At 52.6% G+C, this 22,790-nt stretch overlaps 1 protein-coding gene and 1 long non-coding RNA gene across 15 annotated transcripts in view; one reads left to right on the forward strand and one right to left on the reverse strand.

Annotated features, from left to right (window-relative positions):
• Window positions 1–22,790, forward strand: part of IL17B (interleukin 17B) — a 52,824-nt gene that overhangs the window by 9,429 nt on the left and 20,605 nt on the right. For 4 of the 14 annotated variants that reach the window (XM_044947483.2, XM_044947476.2, XM_044947481.2 and 1 more), the window contains exon 1: window positions 9,551–9,773. The exons of 1 other annotated variant lie outside the window; for it this stretch is intronic. The gene's annotated coding sequence lies outside the window, so the exon portion shown is untranslated. Of the gene's footprint in view, window positions 1,659–9,550; window positions 9,774–11,397; window positions 11,484–12,841; window positions 12,952–22,790 lie in introns of those variants that run through there. 9 more of the 14 variants (XM_044947488.2, XM_044947486.2, XM_044947487.2 and 6 more) reach the window with 5 other exon arrangements.
• On the reverse strand, window positions 784–22,755 carry LOC112586870. Its single transcript, XR_006553307.2, has 2 exons — window positions 22,502–22,755; window positions 784–7,946 (listed from the first exon to the last, which is right to left on the reverse strand). It is a non-coding gene; the product is annotated as an uncharacterized LOC112586870 (long non-coding RNA).

Genomic DNA, 22,790 nt, shown 5'->3' on the forward strand with positions numbered 1-22,790 from the left:
TGGTGCAGCTGATATTGCATTCACCCTGATTCCTGGCACCGTGTGAGGTGTGATTTCAGAGTCTGTCTCGCCTCCTCCACTTGGTCAGTCACACCTTTGGGACTGAAGGAGAGAGGCTGCCGCGCGGCCAGGCTCCTCAGCCTGCGCCTTGGCCCCTGCCCGAGGGGACCTCACCTTGTGGGACGTTCTGCCTCCCCTCCCTCTTTGGTGGGTGTTCTCAGACACAGCCTGGCACCTTCCTGGAGCTTCTGACTATCCTGATGTGGGTCCTGGTTGCTGTGTAGCTGGCCCCTGGAAATGTCCAGCAATGTGAAGTCACCTTAGGGTTACCTCAACTGGGGCTGTGCTGTGGGCTGGATTGTGTCCCCGCACTATGTTCATGATGAACATCTTAACCCGCAGTACCTTAGACTCTGACGATATTTGGCAGTAGGTCTTTAAAGAAATAATTTATGTTAAATGAGACCTGTGAGTGGGCCCTAATCCAACAGGACTGATGTCCTTCCTTGTCTGAAGAGATTAAGACACTGACATGCACAGACTGAAGACATGGGGAGAACACAGCTGTCTACAAGACAGAGAGGCCTCGGAGGAAGCCAGCCCGCCGACACCTTGCTCTTAGACTTGCAGAGTCTACAGCTATGATACAATAACATTCTATTGCTTAAGCCGCCCAGGCTGTTGCACTTTGTTACGGATGCCCTAGTGAACTAATACAGGCTGTTAGGCTGCCTTCACCTCCCCTGCCCTCCTCTCATGTTCCCAAAAGACACAGGACACAAGTCAAGGGTCTCACACTTTATTATTAGTCACAGAACACAGGAGGGACCGCTTGGGTCTCGCTGAAGGTTTGTTTTACCATCTGCCCCAGGGGAAGCCACAGGAGACAGCTCTACCAGCCAGACCAGGCCAAATGGGAGAGAGGGGGCAGGGGCAGGTGACAAGTATAAACACAGACTTGATTTGACTCAGTCTTACAACTTGTCAGCTGTGTGATGTTAGACAAGTCTTTTAACGTCTGTGTCTTGGCTGCGTCATCTGTGAAGTGGAATAAGTGATAGAACCTATCTCACTGAGTTGGTGTGAAGATTGAATGGAACAACGCTTGTGAAAGTGTTTAACACAGTGCCTGGTAAGTTGCAAATACTCAATAAGTGGAAGCTATTATTATCATTTGGAGCAAATCAGATTTCTTCATGGTCAGGCCAGCTCCAGTCTCTGAGGAGGAGAGGGCCGGGAATCTGATACTTTGTAAATTGTCTGCAGCATGGCCTGTTAAGAGAGACAGCCTGATACATAAGCGGGAGCCACTTGGTCCCTGGGAACATGGCTACTAGACCCCAAAGTAAGGATCCTGCGGTCATGGCACCTCTTGTCTCTACAAACTCCATAAAAAGCACTAGGAAGATTTTGTGAAAAGTTCTAGTATTGCACCTGGGCCACATCAGGTTTCTGGCATTCAGCCAGCATTTTCTGCATCTATTCAGATGTCTTCCTTTTATTTTTTATTTTTGTAGTTTTTACTTTTGGCCGAGTCACTGAACTCGAAACAGATCCTGGCTCTGCCTAATGCTATCTGGGTGACCAGGGGCTGGTCACTTCACCTCTCTGAACTTCACCATCTCACTGACCTTCGGGAGTTTTGAGGACAAAGCCAGGTAATGTGAGTTAAATTAAACTGTAAATGATGGAGACATCATTGGTAATGAAATGGTGGATGGGTCTTAAGCTGGTTCAAAAGGAGTGTGTGTGTGTGTGTGTGTGTGTGTGTGTGTGTGTGTGTGTAGGACAGCGCAGTGTTCCTGGGTTCTCCAGGGTTGTGGCAGGCGTCACCACAAGAGGGCAGTCTGAGCTTTTTTGTCTTCTCTACCTTGATGAAAAATTACAAAATTTTTCTGTGGTATTCCAAATCGAACTAAAACTTACAGATTTTTAGTTTACGTTAACTGATCTAGTGAACTTTTAAAATAAATTATCATATATTTATTTGTTTATCACTAATGTGGATTTGATATTGTGACCCCACCCCTACCACTGCTTGGCATGCTGGGAAGTGGGATGGGGGTTGGGGGAGGTGGAAAGAGACACAAGCTTTATGGTGTCCTGGTTCAACCACTGCTCAACTGAGTGTCTGGACAAATTTCCCAAGAGTAGGACAGAGGTGAAGTTCCCATTCCAGCCTCACAGGATGTTGCGAAATGGACAAAATGGAAAGAAAAGCAATTTAAAGGTCAAGAACACAGTCCTCAAGTCCTCTTACCTCCAGTGCATGGCCTTCCACGTGACCTCATGCCGTGCTTGAGCCCAAGTCCCGCGGGGGCAACTTGGGGTGGGAAGGAGGCGAATCCAGCTGTTAAACCATGACCTCAAGAACAGTATTTCCAGGAATCCCCATCTTAGCATCTAAGGGATTCCTGGGAAAACTGGACCGTGAGGACAAGGTGAGAGAGTGGCCTTCAGCACCAAGGCCCTGCCATATCCCTAAGGACCAGCTGGGGTTTTCTTCTGCATCCAGCCCCATCTGCAGAAGCCAGTGTGGCCACCATGTCTGGCGGGATGTGGATGATTGCTTCAGGGGAGGGGGTAGTGCCTGGAACTTCAGTGGCCCTGGAAAGTACCTTCCTGTAGTCAGAGGCCATGTTGTCGACCAGAAGTCATCTGGTAACACCCCACCCCCCGCTTCAGTTGCCATGGATTGTGTGTATTCCTGAGCCTCCAGCCAGAGGGAGGGTTCTACTCGAAACCACCTGGACAGTTCTGGTTCCCAGTCTCTATTTGGCACCTTCCTTACTGGTGACCTCCAGCAACTCACTTAACCTCAGTTTTCCCTAATTATAAAATGCGATGGTATAGGACCTACTTGAAAGGTGAGATAAATACAATGGTGGGAGGCGGGAAGAAGAGGAAGGAAGTCTATAGGATTACTGGAAAATGTCTCAGTCTGTCTTTGCTAAAAGTGACCCAGGATGTAAGGACAAGACTAGAACAGGATTTATTGTGTTCTCCTCCTGCTCCCCCAATCCCAGGTTCCCAAGTCACACGCAGTGGGTAAGAACATGAATCTGAAGGCAGACAGATTAGGCTCCAAGCCCAGCTCAACATAATTTATGTGTGACCTTGGGCAAGTTGTTTACCTGAGCTTCGGTTTCCTCATCTGGAAAATGGGTCAATAAAATCCACCTCCCAAGCTTGTAGGGAGGTTAAATAAAATTGTGCTTAGCCCAGTGGTTTCCCTCTGCTATTTCTGACTAGTCTGAAGCCCCTGAGAGGGATCAGATATTTGGGAGATGCTTGGATTAGTTTAGGCAACACCTCAAAGAGTAAAGAGCTGGACTCAGAGCCCAGGACCTTGTCTTTAGTCTGAAAGATTTTTTAGGAATTGACCAGTTCACAAATGATGAAGTGTTTCAGCTTTGAATCAATAGCACCTCTCTAGGACTTAGCATTAAGAAGGATTCTGAAGCCGCATCTGAATGCTTTAAGAAAGGATACCTTGACTGATTAGCCGGGTCTGCCATGGGCTCAGGAGAAAGCAGAGTCAGGGTACTGGGTAATGGCTACCACCAAATGCTCCAAAATCTCATATTACAGATGAACAAACTGCGGTGCACAGAGGAGTCAGGACTTGCCCAGAATCATGAAGCAGATAGTGACACAGATGGGACTCAAGTCCAGTGCTTCCTCAGCGGACATTCTGGAGACTGGAAACACTCCCGTCCTTCCTGGTGCCTGCAGGCACCACACCACTTACCACTTCTGGCGACGGCTGCAGAACAACTTCTCCCTTCCCGAGCTACAGTGCTTCATCTCAGACTCCCAACTGACCAGAGATGCAGCACTGCACCTCAGGCTGGGAGACAGGACGCTACACCGCTCTGCACCAGGGGCCGAAGGCAGGGAGTCCACCCTAGGCAGGAGAAGGGGCATTAGAGGGGCCTCGGCTCCTCCCTCCAGGTCCTGCCCTGGAGGCTGCTGCAGCTACACTGGGTGTGCTTCCTGTCCTCAGCCTGGCATCTGAGCCCTCTGGGACCAAGCTTCACCCTTCCTTTTCTTTTTAAACAGTTTCGTTGAGATACAATCCTCCTATTCAAATTACACAATGAAATGGTTTTTTAGTTCAGTCACAGAGTGGTGAGTTGGGTTTCCCTGATGGCTTAGTGGGAAAGAATCTGCCTGCAGTGCAGGAGATGCAGGAGATGAGGGTTTCATCCCTGGGTTGGGAAGATCCACCGGAGGAAGAAATGGCAAACCACTCCGGTATTCTTGCCTGGAAAATTCCATGGATGGAAGAGAGCCTGGCGGGCTACAGTCCATGGGGTCACAAAGAGTTGGACATGACTGAGCGTGAATCCAACAACACAGAGTGTCACAAGCATCACCACACTTTTAGAACATTTCATCATCCCAAAGGTCCCTCTACCGCCCCACCACCCCTCACCCTGGGGGATGGTCTACCTTTTTGACTCCATACCTCGTCTTTATGCTTGGTGTATCCCAGCCAAATGGCACATTCATGGTACTTTATATTTTATATCATCAAACATTTGCTTCAGCCTCCCACCTGGCTTCCCTTGCTTCTGCTCCCGCCAACTTCCCACCCATCCTTCCCAGCCATCCTCTCAGAATGATTTCTCAAAATGCAAATGTGCCCATATTTCTCCTGGGTTTAAAATGGTAAAAGGTCTCCTTCTGGCTGAATTCTAAAACCCTTACAAAAGGCTATAGGCCTGCCCTATCTAGCCCAGCTGGGCTGTCCCTCTTGGGCCCTTGCCCTCTTTTTCCACTCCTCCAGGGAATCCTGTGCCCACCACCTTGGGGCTCTCAGGAACCGTGTTACTCCCTCTCACTCCCCTGCCCATCTCTTCTTGGTGGGATGAGTCTCTACTTAAATGGCCACTTTTCCTGTGAAGCCCTCTTTGACTTTTTCAGACATCAGAATTCCCTGGTCCACATCCTTTGCCCTCTTTCTTTCTTTTTTAAAAATTTAGTTATTTGACTGCATTAGGTCTTAGTTTCGGCACGTGCAGTCTTCGTGCGGTGTGTGGTTGTGGCATGAGAGCTCAGCTGTTCGGTGGCATGTGGGATCTTAGCTCCCTGAGCAGGAATTGAACCTGAGTGCCCTGCTTTGCAGGGCAGATTCTCCACTACTGAACCACCAGGGAAGTCTTCTCTGCCCTCTTTCTCATCCTTGATTGCATTTGTGATGGTAGATGCTTAACATGTGTTGTCCGAGTGAATGAATCATGTTCTTCAGCCACGTTCTCTCCAGTGTCAGAGCTCTTTGCCTTTGGGTCTGACTGGGGTAGAACTCCAGTTCCCTGAGGACAGCACCCATGTTTGTTTGTGGTGGGGATCCCTGGGCCTTGTGAAGCCCTTTGTACATGGTGAGGGACCCCAGGGAGTGCTGCTGGTAGATGACTGAATGGCCATGTAGATCATTCATTGACCTGTTTAAGAGGAAAATGAATGATCTACATGGCCATTCAGTCATGTATGTCAGTCTGTATTCATGTATGTCATGTATGTCATGTATGTCAGTATGTATTCAGTCACCCATTCCCATTAGGTGGGAACCTCTGAGTGAGCAGGCAGAGCCCTGTACCCCCTTCTCCTGTCCCACCAAGATCTCAGGGCAGCCCTCCTGCACTGCTGATACCACTGTGATGGCCTTGATGCTGGATGACATGTACTTTCAGGGATGTCTGAAGGGCGGAGGGGGCCGGCAGCCTTTTCTCAGGGCTGGGAGAGGGCAGGAAAACACTCACATCCTTCAAAAATTAGTGTCTCTTATGCCTCGGATGGAAATCTGACATCAGGCCCCAAACAGCAGAGTGTTTTCCTTTGGTCTGCCACTTGGGGCAGGTCAGCCCCTCTATGAGGTATTCCCACCCAAAGAACTGCCTTCCTCTAATATGAGTAGGAACTTCTTCCAAACTGCGTTTGGCTGGGGAGTGATTCCAACAACAGGACCCAGCTTGGGGGGTCCTGGACAGCCCAGTCTGTCTACTCTACTCTCGGACTGCTCCCACTAGTTCTGCAAGAGAAGATGCCTGGCCTGGCCAACGTGGAGTTTTCAGTAAGAAGCAGGGAGGGTCGTCCCCCAGAAGTGAGCCTTTGCTGCTGGGAGGCCAGCTGATAGGCCAGACCCTGCATTCCTCGGTGCGGGACTCTTGCCAAAGCTCTTTCACCTGACCGCTTTTGGCTTCTCGCAATTTTGCTGCATATGTGGCCTGAGCACAGACTTTGTAAAACACAGTGACCCAGGCTGTTCCCTGTCAGTTTGCTTCCAGTCCTTGTTTTCTGGGGGGAAAGAGCCTCGGTTTGGTGCTATCATGTCTCTGACACTTTTCAGGCTCCTGTTTATCTCCCTCAAGTCCAGGACCTTGCAAGCCATTGCTCAAGGGGAACGAGTAAGAGTGCTGCTGCATATTTACTGTCTCTCTTATCTTTGTTATCTCCTAATTATGGACAGTATTTAGTTTCCTATTTTAGGTATTAAAAAAGACTTATCTTAAAATTTAAAATCTTATGATTGTTTGCAGATATGGCAAAAGTTAAAAAGGGGGCATCTGAGAAAAAAAAGGGGGGGTGGCATCTGAGTGCCTGCCATTTGAAAAACCGCCCTTCCATGTTTAATCTGCAGAACAGCTGTGCGGTGGTCAGGAGAGCCTTATCATTGCACATGGCGAGCCAGGAAGGGGAGGAGACGGTTCCAGGGTCACAGCCCTGCTTGCACTAGGGGAATTGGTGGCTATTTCCAGCACACCCCGTTGGGCTCAGAGTATTGCCGCAAAGATAGCAGCTCTCCTGGGTGCAGAGACAGGAAATGGATGAGAGGCATTCCCACGCTCCTGTGGGAAACTCTGACACCGGGCCAGAGGTTGAGGCCTTTGACCAGGGGAAGGTATTTGCTTCCGTATCCTCTGTGGCTGTAGGTTGCCTGGTTCTGTTCCTTTGTCTCTAGAAAGACCACAGTGACGCTGATGGTAAAAAGAACGATCATGTTTTGAATGTTTTCATTGTGCTAATCCCCATGCATCCCAAGGTTCCATGAGAAGGGGATTTTCTAAGGGCACAGAGCTAGGAGCCCAGCTTGGGTTCCTATCAGAACAGCCACCTCAGGATCATGACTTTTAACCTCCGTGCTGAACATCTCCTCCCCTGACCCACTATACCAGTCTATCAGGGTTGAGGACAAGGTCTAACCATTTCATCCATCCATTTAGCAAACCAAATGCGTCTTCTACGTGCTGAGGGGACAGGCCTGAATCTGATATGGTCCTTACCCTGGAGGAGCGCAGTCAGGCTGAGATGGAAGGATAAATGCCCTTGGTGAGTTGAATAGGGGACAGACCCAAGTGGCCTAAGAGAGAGCCCAGAGAGGACTGCTGAAGGCTTAGGTTCCTCCTCCCTGGGGGAGCTAGGAGGGCTTCCTGGAGAAGAAGGTGGTGCAGCTGGATTGGGAGGAGGGCAGAGGTGCAGGAAAGATGTCATTCTGCCACTCTCTGGCTCCAGGAACTCCTCCCTTGAGTTTTGCGTCCTTGCTGGGAGGCAGACAGAGCTGGCCTTGACCCCATTTCTCTTTCAAATGAGGCCCCACTGAGAAGGGGGTCTATAGCTCTCCTGTCCCCGTTACTCCACAAGAGGCCTCTCCTTGCTCTGGGTCCCCAGTCAGGAGATGGGTCCCACTAGGGAGACTCAAGGGGTGTGATCCCTTCTCACAAGCACCTCTCACTGCCTCCCTGTTTCCCATTCCATCAAAAGAGGCAATCGAACAGGTGGCCTCACAGTCTTACCTGGCAGAATCTTACCTGGTGCTGGCTGTCCACATCCTCCTACTCCCAGAGGACGGACTGTTTTTTCTTCCCTGTTCCCCACTGTCTTCAGGAAATGTCGCTTGGCCCCGGGGGGCAGCCTGTGTCTTCTGTCGGGAAGCTCTGGGGAGGCTGGGAAGGAGAAAATAAACAGTGGCTGTCTGGATTTTCTCGCCAGGCCTGAGCGAGGAGACCTTCCTGGCTCCTTCCCTTATATGGCCAGGCTGCTCTGGGCTGGGAGCCTGCCGCTAAGTGCCCCCACCCCCCGCCGTCTCTGTGGGCGGGGGGCCACCACTGGTCACCTGGGACTCTGGTGCTGCAGAGGCTGGGCAGGGCTCAAGACAGAGGGCAGGACCCAGGACATGTCCCTGTGGGCCTTGCACAAACTGGCCAGCTGTTGTGGCTCTGGGCTGCTTATGGTGAAGCAGGTCGGGGGGCAGGGGGAAGGGATCCACCTGGTTATAACTTAACCCCCAGTGTGACCCTGGCCGAGCCCTTTCACTCTCCAGGCCCCTGTGTCGAATAAGTGTAGGGGAAGTAAGAATTAGTCCTCACAGTCAGTCTCACGAGGTGGGAGCTTTTGTATTTTCCATCTTACAGGTGGGAAAACAGGCTTCAAAAGGCTAAGACCACAGCTATCCAGTTAAAAGGAGAGCAAGGCAGGATTTGAACTCGGGGATGTCTGACTTCAGGGTCTGTGTTCTGAATGGGCTGATTGCTAAGGCTCCTCTTGGTGATAATTTCAACTGCTCACACATGCCATATGGAAAAGGGATTCTGCTGGAGCTGCTCCCCAGGAAGATCAAGGGGCGGGGGTCCCAGTGCTCAGTGATCTGGCCAAACGTTGACTGTTCCATTAAGCCATGCGGGCAGAGGCTGCAAGTCATTCCCCAGCACCCCACATAGGGCCTGGTGCAGACTCAGGGCTCAGGACAGGAGGGCTATGGGATCACTGAATGAATGAAGCTCAGTAGTCACATCTGTAATATGGGCACAATGTCCTAACTCCCTGGCACATTCTGAGGATCAAATAAAACAACGGATGAGAAAGCATAGAGGTGCCACTTTTATGATGGCGTCCTCTCAGTTCACAGATTTCGTCTCCCCTCTGAAGTGCCTGTGTCTCAGCCCCAGGGCAATTGTCTCCTAAGTGACCGGTTCCCGCTCAGTCCAGCTGTGGACCGAGATTTGGGGGTAGATCTGCTCGGGGTCTGGGCTCTGGCAGCAGTGACCGGGTGACCGTGGGAGAGGTTGCTGGAAGGGAGGGAGGGAAGGGAGGTGGGGCTGGTTTGCTGGAAACAGCTCAGAAATGAGCCTCGCATAAGCACGAACATCCTGTGTGCTCTTGAGCTAGCCCTGGAACCTCCCTCAGCCCATCCATCATCATGGCATTCTTTGGGACCCAGGCCCCCTTCCCGGGGCCCGGGGGCGGGGTGAGGGGACCAAGGAGGCCGACCTGTCAGCATGGCCGAGAGACCGCAGCTGGCTGCTCTGCAGGCCTGCTCAGTGTCGGAGCCGACAGTGTGGGGGAGGAGGCGCCTGCAGCCCTCCTAATCCAATTTGTTTGGACCCAGTCTCCGAGGTTCATTTGCTAGTGAATGAGGGCCAGGTGTGTGCGCTGTGCTGGGGCGCACGTTTGCATGCACGTGTGCGGTGTGCAGAGGTAAACAGGTGTGCTGTGTTATATAACCCAGGCCTGGGGCACCCTGTGTCTTTGGCATATCAGCTCCTTCCCCGGGTCTTGCTTCCTCTGTTCACTTTCAAGTCTTCCTCTTTTTTCATCTTCGTGAGATCTGAGTGGAGTCCCTTCCCCATCCTGGGCCTCAGTTTCTCCACCTGTCTTATGGAGCTGGTCCCTAACCCTGCCTGCTCCACGAACAGCTGTAAGCGTGGGAAGAACGTGATGGACGGTGAACACAACTGCGTGGGTTTCTAGAGCTTCACCGTGTTCCAAGCGCTGTGAGTCCACACACACACCTAACCCTCTCAAAGCCCTGAGAGCTGCTTCTGTTATCAGAGGCTGACAACCCGATAGCCCCGCATCTACCTGCTTTCAGAATCCAACCCCGTTTACTCCTTTCCAGGGAAGATGACCACCATCCTTACAGCTCCCACAAGTCCTTTAGTTTTGGTAGCATGCAGGCTCTGTGTTTGTTGGTTTGTAGGGAGCATGGGATGGGGGTGGATTCTTGGCTCCTGGTGGGTTTTCCCTTCCTTGGTTCCATTTCTTTTCACCTACAACCCCAACCCAACAGCCTTGACTTGTCCTCAGCCCGTCAGTCAACAGGGCCTTCCTTGTTAACACTTCCCTTTCTGAGGCCTGCTTTCATGGTCATTCTGAGGATGGGATGGGGGGTTTATTGCTGGCGTGGTGTAGAGGGGAGGATGTGGGTGCCAGTGGGTGGGGAGGGGTGGCACTCACAGTTCTGTGTCCTGGGAACCCACAGCCTGCCCTCCTCGGGCCCTCAGGAGGCCCTTCTCTGGGACGTTTGTTCTGTCAGTGTGAGGGTTGAAAAGGGGTGGCTCCCACCAGCCAGTGCCCTTGCCTAAAAGGAACAAGGATGCCCCCATCAGAGAATGTTGGGTTGCCTGTGGATCCTGACCAGGCTGCTGGGCTCCGAGGGATTGAGGATGAGCCTGGGCTGCTGCTGGATCCGTAGATGCCTCAGGCTGAGTCTGCTGGGATTTTCCAGGCCTCAAGGCGTCTGTCCTTCTGTCCCTGCTGCTGCTAAGTCGCTTCAGTTGTGTCCGACTCTCTGCGACCCCCATAGACGGCAGCCCACCAGGCTCTGCCGTCCCTGGGATTCTCCAGGCAAGAACACTGGAGTGGGTTGCCATTTCCTTCTCCAATGCATGAAAGTGAAAAGTGAAAGTGAAGTCGCTCAGTTGTGTCTGACTCTTAGCGACCCCATGGACTGCAGCCCACCAGGCTCCTCCATCCGTGGGATTTTCCAGGCAAGAGTACTGGAGTGGGATGCCATTGCGTTCTCCGCCTTCTGCCCCTAGGCTGCCATTCTCTGCAATGCTTGCCCGGCTTTCAAAGGGGGCTCTTCTGAGGAGCTCTAGGCACCAAGAGCAAGAGGGGCTGCCTACCCTTTTCAGTGCACCAAGACCCCATTCGCAGAAGTGTGGGTTTGGAAGGAAAGTTCCCAGAGGCCCTGGTGACCAATGCCTCCACCTCTAGACTCACCCAGGGATAAGGAGCCATTTAGGAGTAGATGGAAATTTGTCATTAACACAGTAGCCAAGACTGAAGGGACAGCCCTGGGGCCACCTGTGACCACTTCCAGCTGCACAAGGCTTGCAGCCTGCAAAATGCTCCCTCCCATAGCTTCGGAAATGCTCAAAACCCCTGCCAGAGGTAGGAGTGACTTCCTTGCTTATTGAGGCTCCAAGAGGCTCTGCAGTGTACTCAGGTCAATGCCTGGTGAGTATCAGAGGTCAGCTTGACCCCTGGGCTGTTCACTCTCAACCCAGCTGTCCCCTGAGCTTGGGCCACAGTTGGCTGGATGACCACAAGACAGAGCTCACGTCGTCATAGATGTTGCAAAAGGCCCTGGGCCCTCTCCTGGTCTTGCTCATTTCCAAGAAGTCCGAGGGGCTGGGAACAGGCCACATCTGCAAGCCAGATGGCACTACCCTGGGAGATGGCTGAGGTTGGGGCCCCATGTGAGTACACCCCCACCGCCCCACGCCAGTCTTCTGTGGAGGGGCTTCTTTACCCACAGCTCCCCTTCCTCGGCTCCCTCACCCAGGTACAAGTCCTCCGGCCTGTGTTCTCCTTGGGTTCCAGGGCCCTAGGGTTTCCGGCATATGTCTGGGGAGAATTGAGAAGACACTAGCCCTGGAGCCCGGCAGACCTCTGTTTGAATTCTCACCCGTAGCACTTTCTAGCTGTGTGATCTCGAGCTGGTGGCTTTGCATCTCTGGACTTTGGCTTGTTTGTGAAGGTCAAATGAGGTGGATATCAAGTGCAAGCGCGGTTGCTGGCACATTGTAAGCCCACAATGAGCAGCGGCAGCTTCCATTATGAGCCCACAGTGAGACACAGGCACGGGAGCAAGAAAAGCAGGAAGGGTGAGGGCAAAGGTCCAACGTGGCATCTAGAGAAGATGTGGAAGCTGGGGTGGGAGCTGCCATGTAGGGCCCCTTCCCACGTCCCCTCCACCGTGAAGCTTCTCTGGGCCCGTGTTCCCAGAGCGCCCTTCCACCCCCTTGACAGCCCAGCTGAGTTCACCAGCCTCACACGCTCCCGACTTCCTCCCCAGGGAAGGTTGCTGCCTGGGACTTTTGAGCAAGGCCTGGGAATGCAGTCTGAGGCTAACACAAGATGATGCAGGAGAAAGGGAAGACAGGGAAAGAAAGGAGCCCAGCCCCACGGCCTACAATCCCAAGCCCAGCCTTGAGTAGCTTGGGCTCTGGGAGGCTGGGGGAAGAGACCAGGGTCCCCGAGACTCCCCATCACCCTGACTTTCCAGTGTGAACAGACTGGGGGGACAGTGAGAGTGGTGACAGCCACCACCCACCTACCACACTGGGACATGCCTTAATCTGAACAGTGGCCAGTACGTGTCACAGGTGACACACTGGGTGTCTTCAGTGTGCTCCACACTTGCTGAGGGCTTTATTTTACACAGGTTTTTCTCATCCTCACCATTGCTTATGAGTCAGGTACCATTCTTATCCTGTTTTGTAGATGAGGAAGCAAGCTTTCACGAGTTACAGCAGTCCCTTGAGGTCACATGGTTAGTAGGCGTCAGAATCAGGGTTGCCGGCTAGCTTGTGTTTTTCAAGCTCCCCGTAAGGCCAGACTGTTCATGGAGACAGCCGGACTCAGTGAGTCAGTGTCTTAGGATATTCCGTCAAATGTGTGTTATGGAAAGCATCCTTATGGAAAGGGGGCTGTGAGCAGACAGCACATTTTCAGTGTAAGTGAAGGCTCGGTCAGCACTGGCAACGTGTGTCTCTGGAAACAGGGGACTTCCCACAGCATTTCTCCCTTGTATGCGGTCTATTTGAAGAAAATTCCATGATAAAGGAGTTAGTTCTCCTTTCTCTCCTGTCTACTTTGCAAAGAACTGAGACCTCCAGGGTTCCAGTTTGCTGGGCTGGGTGATGTTTTCTGGAGAATACAAAGGTTGGTTTCTTCTGGAAAGTTTTGGAAGGGAAGAGCAGCAGGTTAGGTACCGGGTCTCCTGTAGGCATGTTGTGTGATTGTGGGCCTCACTATGATGTGGGGAAAGGACTGGACTCTGGCATCCAGAGTCCTCCTGGGGTCACAAAAAGGGAGATGGTTTGGTTCCGCTCCCGCCCCCACGATGAAGGAATGCATAGATCTCCTTGGGCTGAAAGGCACAGGGCTGCAAGGGGAGAGGCTGGAGTTCCCCTTGCCCCCATCTCACCCCATGCTCAGCCCAAGGTGGGCCCCAGGGACCTGGGCCTCAGGATTTTCTGCACTAGGACATGAAGTCTCCGAGCATTAGCGCTGGAGGCTCCCTAGTCATGTTCCCACAGTTCAGATGAGGAAACTGAGGTGTGGAGAGGAGAAGCAACAAGCTTAAAGTGATGCAGCCCATCAGAGGCCCAGCTGGGATGGACCCCTTCCACTCACTGAAGAATCCTAATCCGTCAGATTTTAACAAAGGGGCCCTGGGAGGGAGGTGGGGGAGAGGGGGGCCTTTATGTTCCTTTGGCTTTGAAGATGGAATAATCATGACTTCCTTTTCTAAATATCTTTTGGCCCTTTCTAGAACCAGATGGCGGATGTTTGGAATTTGTGTTGTAAATAGTGTTTAAGAAGGGTGTGGGGGGGTACAGATGTGTTACTTTCTCCAACCACCAAAAACAAGATCTGCGGGAGGGATGAGGAGGAGGGGGAAGGGGAGCTGACTGAGAGGAGATCTGGGGAGAAAGGAGAAGTGAGGGGGAAGGAAGAGAGGAGGAGAGGGAGAGAAAAAAGAGAGATTGATGGAGTGAGAGTGAGAGCAAGACAGAGGCAGAGAGAGGAAGAGGGAAGGAAGAGACAGCAACGGGCGAAGAGGGAGGAAGACAGAGGGCAGGGGGGCAAGGGAGATGGGAGAGGGCTCCCTGGATGCAGGCTCAGACAGGCTCCATCTTGAGTTCGGGAGCAAACCCTAGAGTTTTCTAAAAATAGTTCCGCCTTTCCCCCAGTGGGGCTGGCAGTGGGGACCCAGAGAGGCACGCTTGCCCTTTTATGGTAAGAAAAATCCAGATCCTCCGAGGGAGCTGGGCTGAAGCCTGTAGATCTGGATGAAACCCAGTCCTGGGGTCTGGGGTGGGACCGGGCTGGATGGAGGTTGTGATCTGGTGGGGTTTCCTGGCCTGGGTAGCCCCACCCTCTGTGAAGAAAGAGCTGAGGAGGCCACCCTGGGTCCTGGAGTGCAAGGGTTCCTAGAGACATCTGTTCCACCCCATCTGCCCGTTGGATAGAAGAAGAAACCAAGTCTCAGAGAGGGGTGGAAGAGTGTGGGCTCCCTGTGTGGGGAGTGTTAAGTGTCGAGTGAGTCAATGCCTAGGTCCAGATGAGATTGGCTCGTGTGCCTGTCATCCTGGAAGGCAGTGTGGTCAGTGAAAGCGCTGGTCTGAGTGTCAGGAGACCTAAGGCCCACTGCCACGTGACTTGCTGTGTGACTTTGCGTAGTCTGTGAAAGCTCTCTGGTCTCAGATCTCTCACTGGATTGATCCTAAGAGCCTTCCCAGTTTTTTGCTTCTCCGGGAATTCCAAGGCTGGAAAGCAAAGCTAGGGCATAAAGGATGCTGCTCCCAGCAGAGGGGGATCTGCAGGCTACTGTTTTTTTTCTGCTGTTCCTGGCCTACTTCTGTACCAAAGCAAAAGCTAAGATGGCTTGAGAGAGGGGGGAGGCACTCAGGAGACTGAGGCAGGTCATGGATGAAATCTCTGACCATCCAAGCTGGTTGGGTCCCGCCCCTCACCAGGCACATTGAGGTCAGAGAAGACCCTACCTCAGGTCATGTTCAAGGTCATGTGGTGAGTTGGGGCAGAGCCAGAAACAGAACCTAGGGCTTCCCCTCCAGCCTTGGGCTCTCTCATCTGTAGGAGTTCCCTATCTGCAGCAGGTGGCAACTCTGAGGACCATGTCTGGCCAGGGAAAGCACCCTCCTGGGCAGAGCTCCCAGGACTGAAGCTGTGATGCTATCCACTGACTCCTCCTGGAGACAGTTATATCCTGGCAGGGCACCTGCCTTTCCTTTGTCTCCCTCCTTGTTGGGGAGACCATACCATAGTCTCCATCTCTGGCTAGAAGGCAGGGAAGAGGCAAAGAAAGATGCATAGGGCTGGGTGGGTGGCCTCTCTGGCAGTCTGACCTTAGGCAAGTCTCCTTCCATCGTGGACCTCAGGTCCTGCATCTGTAACACGAGGAGATGGTTTTGATGCACTTAAAGGTCCCTGTTGGCTCTAATAGGACTTTTATGCTATGGGTTTAGGATTCAACACAAGGAGTGTTTACTAAGCATCTCCCAGGATCACCGGGGTGAATGAGATGGATTTAGTAGTACTCTGTAGCTTTACAGTCCCTTAAGGCCAGGCCCCAGTGTCCAGGGGTCTCAAAAGAACTGATCCTGATACCATCTGTCCTTCTGGGAAACTTGGCTGATTCTCTGACCCCAGCTTGAACCCAGACCTGAAGTGACTCTGGTCTTGAGTGTCCAGGAATGCCTGCTGGTCTCGTTATCTCCTTGATTTTGCCCTCCCCGTTGCCCTCTCCCATGTGGAGTCTACCTCCCCAGGCCCATCTGGGTCCCTTCCCTCTCTGCTCTGCACCCCCATCTCTCCACCCTGGTCTTCCTGTGATTCTGCCCAACGAGGATGCTTGCTTTCTTCTCCCAGCCTCCTGTGACAGCCTCTCCTTCCCCCCAGTAAGGGGAAAGGAAAGAAAAGGGGACAAAAATAAAGCATTTTGTTCTAAATTGGAATCTTCCCTGTGACCCTCCTGGAATTTCCATGCAGTCTCTGTGGGGCGTGTGAACAGGGCCCCCAGGGATGCTGGCCCCCTCTGCCTCATTCCTGCTGGACAGATTGTTCCCCGGGGACCTGATCTCACAACCAGGCTCCAGGTCTGTCTGGTCAAGCCTGGTGCTCTCTGCAAAGGGCAGAAGGCAGCAGAGGGGTGGAAGGAAGTGGGAGGAAAGGGTGCGGGCTGTCCCTAGAGGCCCCTGTGTGAAGTCAGGGCAGAACTGATGTCATGCCCAGCTGGGAATCTGGCATCCAAGCAGCAGGGGCAGTTCAGCCCCACAAGACTGTCCCAGGGCCATTAGGGCTGTAATGTGAAGTCTCAGGCTGCTGGTGGGAAAAGCCATGAGGTCCAACCTCCTCTAATGCTGAGTTCTAGAGTGTCCCTGCTAAGCTCACATACCTCTCTGGTGACAGGAAGCTCACTGCTTTCCAATCACCTCATCTCTCTGTGGACAGACTATTGAAGACTTCTTCCTAATATCCTGCAGATACTTGCCTCTCTGGGGCTGCATGCCCTGTGTTTTCATGCTGCAAAGAACAAATTCCTGATCCCCAGAAAGCTCTTCAAATCTCAAAGATGATGACTGCAGCCCTCAGGCTTCCTAACCCCCCAGTCTCATATTTGACATCTCAGAGTTAACAGTGCCCAAATTCCCAGGTCTCTCTCCTCCCCTGGGGCTCTTGGTCTGATGGTATTTTGGGGGAGGGTACAAATCTCCCTCCCAGAAACACTTCCATCTTCTGGAGCTGTGGTTTCTGGCGATCAAAGCCACTCCATGACCAGATCTTCACCACTTAGCCAGCCTCAAATCACACAGGGTCTTGACCCACTCTTGGTTCCAGCCAAGTGGAACCAACAGCAAACCACTTGTTTGCTGTTCTTCTGAAAATGTTTTTCCAGTCCTGCCTCCCCACCTTTGCAGGCAGAACCCCCCTGGGGTGCCATCTTCTCTCACCTCTGTCTGTCCAAAGTGTACCCCTGCTACTCTGACCACCCCTACCCCAGATTTTTCTTCCCTGAGAGTCTGAGTGTCCACTGTCATATAAGGGGTGACGGGAGCTGTCCTACTTCCATCCCAAATCATGGAGCATCTCCCCCTGCAGGGCTCAGAGGGATGGACTAACTTCTGTGTTGGCTGTAGAGCCAGGGCCAGCGTCTTAGCCTGTTTCTTTCCCTTTCCCCCATCTTATTCAGCTTATCTCATCAGATGCCCTCAGACACAATGGAGTTGTTGGGTCACATGCTTGAGGTCCGGCAGGCTCTGGGCAGACTGACCAGTGACCTCGGAGCCCAGCAGCCCTGCCAGGGTGGTGTCATGGCCACTATGGATGGCCTCCCAAGGCGGCAGCCTGCCTCTGAACACTTCAACCTGATCTATTTCCCTGAAGGAGGAGGAGGGTAGGGGTAGGAGCTAGAGGCAGCCGAGCAGTGTCCCTGCCAAGCTTGCAGCGTCCATTGTGTTTTCCATCTCCCTCGGAGCCTGGCTTGGGTCAGAGGAGGACCTCAGAGGAGGGCACCCAGGCCTGTGGCTGGAATGTGCACTCTCGGGGATGTGCAGGAGTGAGGTGGCTTCTTCCTCAAAGAACCAATGAGCTGTGCCAGCCAGGGGCAGCCCAGGACTGACCAGGCCCCCGGGGCACTCAGCCCACAGTAAGGTATGCTCACTGGTGAGAAGCATTGTCTGAAATTTTTTGCCCCTGAGCAGGCATGGGGATGGGAAAAGGGGGCTCTGTTTTTATCTTACTGAGGCATCATGACTCAAATGGCCCCCTTCCTAAATGCCAAGATTTTTCCTACTAGACGAGTACAACCAGAGGTAGCTTTTGCTCACAGACTAGTCGGGGCAGTGCTAGGGTTTCTGTGCATGGGTTCTGGAGTCAGCCAGACCTGGGTTTGAGCCCCACCTGAGCCTTTTATAAAGCTGTGTGACTTTGGGCAAATGGCTAAATCTCTCTGAGCCTCTGGGTTTCCAGAGGGATCATGGTGTTTACTTCTGAGAGTGCTGGGTGGAGAGCTGGCCGCTTGGGAAGACTTGATATATAGTTATTGTTATTTCTGAAGGAGCAAGAGTAGATTATCCCCCTAGGTGGAGGGTGGAGTTGGGGCTTCATATGGCACCTCCTCCCACCTAAAGAAACTGCCTTTTGTCATCACATTTGGACAGTTATTTATTTATTGAGTACTATGTGCCAGTCACTGATCTAAGGACTTCATGAGTTGTAACTCATTTAATCCAGATGATTCAATAACCTAATGAGGCTGGTACTCTTACCTTGCCCAAGGTCACACAGCTGTTATGGGGCAGATCTGTGATTCAAACCCAAGCAGCCTGACTCCTCTCTGGCACCTTTAATGGCCAGCCTGCTGCATCTTGAACTGCAGTGTTGGAGGAGACTCTTGAGAGCCCCTTGGACTGCAAGGAGATCCAACCAGTCCATCCTAAAGAAAATCAGTTCCGAATATTCATTGGAAGGACTGACGTTGAAGTTGAAACTCCAATACTTTGGCCACCTGATGTGAAGAACTGACTTGTTTGAAAAAACCCTGATGCTGGAAATGATTGAAGGCGGGAGGAGCAGGGGATGACAGAGGATGAGATGGTTGGATGGCTTCACCGACTCAATGGACATGAGTTTGAGCAAGCTCCGGGAGTTCATGATGGACAGGGAAGCCTGGTGTGCTGCAGTCCACGGGGTCGCAGAGTCGGATACAACTGAATGACTGAACTGAACTGAACTGCTGCATCTTAGCTCACCCTAGCAGCGCTCTGACCAGCCTGGTCTCCTTATCACCTGGGCATGGGGATGCATTCAGCCCACACTGGAAAGGTCCCTGGCTCCAGAGTCAGCCTCTGTTTTCTCATCCAAACAAAAAGGGGCCTGATGAGTGGGTGATCCATGGGCCACGAGAGTGGGTGACTCATGCAGTGCATTCCTGTTTTGAATTGGAGAAAAGGTTTCTGGTGACAAAGCACGGTCGCCAACAAGCCTCTTTTGCGAGAAGGGAGGGGGCTGGTCTCTGTGGGGTTTCACCATGTGTGGTGAAGCCCCGTGGGGCCCGGGTTGTCTAGACAGGCTGTTAGGAGGTGGCAGACACCGTGGGCTCTTTCCCCACCCCAAATTCCTGCAGACTATTGCAGGCAATCTCCGATTGGCCTGAGGCCCCTGCGTACTGCTGGGCTGGGGGAGGGCCATGTGGGCTGTGCCCACCCCCACTCCAGGGCCTGCAGGCTGCCCTGCAACTTGGTGCATGTAGGGCAAGTTTCTAAATACCCACGTGGACAGTAGTGTTAAAGCATTTCTGTTTCTTCCTTCTTAATTATACAAATTCAATAAGAATAAAGTATATAACAAGAATTCAGGTAATTTCAAGGCTTGTCAAGGAAGAGAATGCTCACCTACTGCTGGTGGAAGCTGTAACATGGATTGGCCACTTTGGAAGATAATCTGGTGCTTTCCTGTGAAGTTGGTAGGCATGCACACCAGAACCTAGCAATCCCTCTCTAAATATGAACCCCAGAGAAACTCTGGCTCATGTGCCTCAGGAGATGTGGACAAAAATGGTCATAATAACCACAATTGGAAAAAGCTTTATCATGATCCTTTGCACAACCCATGGCCCTGAGCCCCAGGGCCTGTTTAGTTGGGAAATCACTGTTGAGGCAGGGCCCAGGCATAGCCTGGAGATGAGGACCTCAGAGGCTGTCTTCTCCCACCCTCAGGGCTCACACAGCGAATAAGTCACAGCCCCGCAGGTCAGGGGTGGCACTGGGACTGGAGCTTTGTATTCCTCAAGGCTGTGTGTGTGTCAGCTGTTCCCTGGCACAAGCCAGCCTGGGAAAGGGCTGACTTTGCCCAAAGAGCTGTCCTGTGGCTCCTAGGGACCAATAGCAAGCAGACCCTTTTCTTTCTTGGCAGTGGTGGAGCTAAAGGAAGAGCGATGGCCTTGGAACTAGAAGACTCAGGTTCAAACTCTAGTGTGGTCACCCACTTAGCCTCGGTCTCCTCGAGAAGTGGGATTTCTCATCCCCGCACTCAGAGGTGTCCTGGTGGGCAGACTACAAGCATGCACTTTGCAGGGTGGGTTCAAACCCCCTCCGCCAGTTCTAGCGGTGTGACTTTGGGTAAACGCCAGTGGTTTTTTTCCCTATGGATTAGGATGGTGGAATGATGCTGATCCTGCCCCAGGGTAATCCTGGGAGGATTAAGTGATAATGCAAGAGAGGGGGGAGATTCCCTGTACATATTCATGAGGTGCTTTGGAGGGTCCCCAGGAAGTTATGGAGTGTGGTGTCCAAGGAGCAGGGCAGGAGGTAGGAGACTCCTGGGGACAAAGGGGCAGGAGCAGCGGATAGACATACCGTGTCCAGGTTAATAGTTCACCGGCTGTGTGACCTCATGCGAGCTACTTAACCTCTCTTTCTCAGTGTCCTCATCTGTGCAATGAGGACAATTGTTGTCCCTACCTTACAGGGTTGTTGTGATTACTGTGATTTGTGTAAAGGCCTTAGGCCTTTGCCGTCACAATCGCACTGTGACTCCGTCTGCACCACCTTGCTGGCAGAGGCTTGTTGTGCTGTAGCTCTGCCATCACCTCTCTGTGTGACCTAAAGCAGTACTCTCTCTTTCTGGGTTCAGTGACCTCGACTGTGTTTGTAAGGGCCTCGGGCTACTTGAGAACACAGCATTCTCCAAACTCCATACACCTGGGGTTTCCTGGAGAGGCTGGAGTACAGTTTTCTGCCCCAGCCAGGATTCCATCAGCTGGTGAGTGTGCGGTGCTTCAGACACCACACTTTGGGACACATGACCCACAAAATGCCCTATTATATATGCAGAAAATGAGACTTTACCTAGCCCTTTACACATTTCAAGCTGACCCCTCTCCTGTGCCTTGTAACCTCTGACCTCACCCCTCTTGCCTCTTTCCAGACCCTGTTCTCTCTTCAGCAATTCAGGGTGCTCCCTGGCCAGTCCTCACTCGCACTTCTCTCTAAACATAGCTAAGGTTATCTTGCTTCACAAGAGAACTAGGGCCCAAATGTAATGAACATGAACCCCATTTATACTGCTTTTAGGCTTCCCTGTTAGTTTAGCAGGTAAAGAATTTGCCTGCAATGGAGGAGACATGGGAGATGTGGGTTCGATCCTTGGATTGGGGAGATCCCCTAAAGGAGGAAATGGCAACCCACTCCAGTATTCTGGCCTGGGAAATCCCATGGACAGAGGAGCTTGCTCTTAGGTACATACGTCCCTCACGCCTTAGGACAGCCAAGTGAGGTCAGAACAGAGATCATAGCTGTTCTATAGAAGAGGAAGCTGAGGCTCAGAGATGGCAAGTGACTTGCCCAAGGTCATGTGTTCTGTAAGTAAAAACAAGCCAGAATTGGAACCAGGCAGTTGGTTCCAGAGTCTGCTTTTGGACTGTTGTGGCCTCGGGTCTTGTGTAACCAACAGTGGGAGGTGAAAGTGCTGGGCAGGCTGACACTGGAGGACAGTGTCCATTCTGGGCCCTAGATGTGGCCAGAGCATATTCAGAAGAGCTGTGTCTTCCAGCCCTGCCTCCCACGTTCCCCATTGCAAGTCCTCTACTTTTCCTCTGAATCCCCTGGCTCCACCACCTCACCTCACTGAAACTCTCTGCTGTCCCCAACTCCCTCCAAGATCCTGAACCCTTAGTACACTGAATTTAGAGACTAGCGCCTTCCCTAGCAGAGGCTGCCCTGGGGCAGGCTCATCCTGAGGTCTCAGGGCTGTGGGCTGACCCTTCCCTTGGCCAAGCCTGCAGTCAGAGATGCTTCAGCTCTTTCCACCTCCTGAGGCTCAACCTCCAAGTACATCCCTGGGCTCCAGGTGTCAGCTTGGCCCCTAATCCTGTTGTCAAATGGCAGACTCAGCTCAGGGCCTCCTGGGGAAACTTCCCAACACCAGCTGCCCTCTAGGCTCAAACAGGGCTCAAAAACCACGTCCTCAGAAGCACAGAGACTGTGTTGTCTGATGGCCTCACAGTACAGATGAGAAACTGCAACCCAGAGAGGGTAGGGTGTCTGCCTGGGGCCACAGAACCAGGCAGTGAGAAGCAGAGCTGAGGCTGGAGCTTGCCCCCATCCCCCAGCCAGTGTGCCCTACCCACTGCTGCCTCTCAGCCAACACCCTGGCCTTCCCGCCTCGCTGCCTGTCTGCTGGAACCTGAGCTGACATAGCTTCTCCAACAGCTTTGTTTCTTGAAACCATTATTTGAAAACAATTTTACTTGCCAGAAGCCCCAGGCTCTTAGGGCTGAGAAATCAAACCTCATAGACAAGGAAGAAGCATTGTCTATAGCGAAGTCAGCAAGACAGGCCCAGACTCGGGTACAGTGGTGATGCTCAGGTGGTGGGATATCGACGCCATCCCCTCCCTCTGCTTCCACCCCCTGCATTTAACCACAGCCACAAGGAGTCCCCAAAGCCAACAGGATCACAGATCTGCACATCTGGTCAGGGCAAGATGGGTGCTTAGAGACCATCCAGTCCAGGCTCTGCACAGATGAGGAAACTGAGGCCCAGAGGGGATTAGCAAGAGACCAAGGATCAGAATCCCAATGCAGCATCCCCTGGGGGTCTCCGGGGGGAGGAGGATACCACAGAGACACCCCCCCCCACACACACACAACTAGACTCACAGACCCCTGTCTGCCACTGGTTCTTACCTCTCTTGGGGTCCATCCAGGTGTGGCTCCTTGTGGCCTGGAGACGTGGGCCAGCCCATTTGGGGGATGGTTGGAGGTATCACTGCTTCTCAACTAACTTCACTGGGCCTCTGGCACCCCTCACTGCCACTGCCACAGGGGCACTTTTAAACAGCTGGCACTGGGCCCCCCTCCCCTTAGCCCCTTGCCCGCTGCTCCCTGGCTGCAAAGACCCCTCTGCCTTTTACCTTATATGAGCTGAAGAGGCGAGCCCGGTGTTGGGGCGAGGCGGGTGCTGAGTCCTCTCCGG

The sequence above is a fragment of the Bubalus bubalis genome, chromosome 9, assembly GCF_019923935.1.
Source record: "Bubalus bubalis isolate 160015118507 breed Murrah chromosome 9, NDDB_SH_1, whole genome shotgun sequence".
Lineage (NCBI taxonomy): Eukaryota > Metazoa > Chordata > Mammalia > Artiodactyla > Bovidae > Bubalus > Bubalus bubalis.